General features: G+C 36.1%; 2 long non-coding RNA genes across 2 annotated transcripts; one reads left to right on the top strand and one right to left on the bottom strand.

Annotated features, from left to right (window-relative positions):
- Nucleotides 1-141: 141 nt before the first annotated feature.
- Nucleotides 142-533, bottom strand: LOC109581498 (uncharacterized). Its single transcript, XR_002184659.1, has 2 exons — nucleotides 414-533; nucleotides 142-360 (listed from the first exon to the last, which is right to left on the bottom strand). It is a non-coding gene; the product is annotated as an uncharacterized LOC109581498 (long non-coding RNA).
- A 152-nt stretch (nucleotides 534-685) lies between these two features.
- LOC109581497 (uncharacterized) lies at nucleotides 686-1,012 on the top strand. The gene is made up of 2 exons (XR_002184658.1): nucleotides 686-832; nucleotides 903-1,012. It is a non-coding gene; the product is annotated as an uncharacterized LOC109581497 (long non-coding RNA).
- The last annotated feature ends 403 nt before the right edge of the window (nucleotides 1,013-1,415 follow it).

Genomic DNA, 1,415 nt, shown 5'->3' with positions numbered 1-1,415 from the left:
CATTTATATTAGCAAGAGTACATAATACCAGGGATATAATAGACTAATGTAACCGGGATTGGTTACGGACCGGAAATCAATTATCAGACTCTGTTATTATTCATTAAATTAATGGCAGCAATCAATGGCATCTTAGCAAAATGGCTGAATGTAAATTGTTATAACTAAAAAACCAGCAACAAGGAAATTTCAAAAACAACTTTAAACAATGTAAAAACATGTAAAGAGTCTCTTTATTGTAGTTTCATAGCAATAGAATGTGGTCTATTCTCCTGAGAGGTACGCAAAGGTCATACCATGGCAAACTGGTTTTTCTTGAATATTTCCTAAAGAACACTCTGGAGAAACAAGAGAAGTTGCCTAAACAATGTAATAAACTAAGTAACAACATTTCATGACAAAAATACACTCACAGAAACAAATATTTGGACTACAGAGGTACGCAAATGGGATTTTAGCCGCAAATTGAAGATTTAAACATTTTAAAACAAATATTAACTTACAATAACCTATCAGAACCTTAAAGCCGCCATTATAACTTTGCAGTAGATTTTTCATAAAGCTAAATACATCTTTAAAAGAGAAAAGAGCAACTTCATACTCCGTACATTCAAAGCGTCTAGAGACAGGAATGGATCCGATTAGTTATGTGGGTGGTTTTATATCTGTAATACGCATACGCATTACTCCCTCATGGACAAAAATCACAAAATGGCTGCCACCAACTGAGTGTTTTTCATATTTCTAGTGCTGTCTTTGTGGTTCCAGGCCTTTTTGCCTAGTTGTTTGCATGAGGTGGATCACTGATTAGACTAATAGAACCTTGCACTAGGTAATTTATTCTCAGACTGCTATAAATTATGCCTTTTTATATACTGTGACTATTGTGATCACCTATATAGAATGTATCTTCTAATTATTCTTGTGTGAGGAAATGGGCTTTTTAGTCTTTCCTGGGTTATCATTTGTTCCTTCCACCACAATTACTCATTTCAGAACTGTAAGTAATATGTCTGTCAATTTAAGCCTCATTATGGGGAATATGAGGGATTTAATAGGAGGTTCATCACTCTGAGAATGCCCCAGGGTAGGATTTTTCTCCAACAAGCCTATAGGAAGACTTTGCTAGTTTGACCAAGTTACGTTTCAAAAATGCTAAGTTTACCCAACAGAGTTGAGTTCAGTAGCAGTTGAGTGGTTGTTTAACGTTCCTTAAATTTAGTAGGGGATTTGACTGAAGGGAACGGCCCCAGAGGTAGTGATTTAATTAATTAATTAATTTGAAACCCCAACTATGCCCCATTATGACCTGTACTGGGATAGTGGAGCTTGATATTGATAAGTACACGCAGGGGCGGATCTAGGATTTAATTTTTGGGGGGGCAATTGTGAGATGGGAGGGGTAATTAGGGGGT

This window comes from Amphimedon queenslandica, unplaced genomic scaffold (genome assembly GCF_000090795.2).
Source record: "Amphimedon queenslandica unplaced genomic scaffold, v1.1 AMPQUscaffold_13436, whole genome shotgun sequence".
Classification (NCBI taxonomy): Eukaryota; Metazoa; Porifera; class Demospongiae; order Haplosclerida; family Niphatidae; genus Amphimedon; species Amphimedon queenslandica.
Note: the sequence above shows the minus strand (reverse complement) of the source record. Positions and strands in the feature narration are given on the sequence as shown.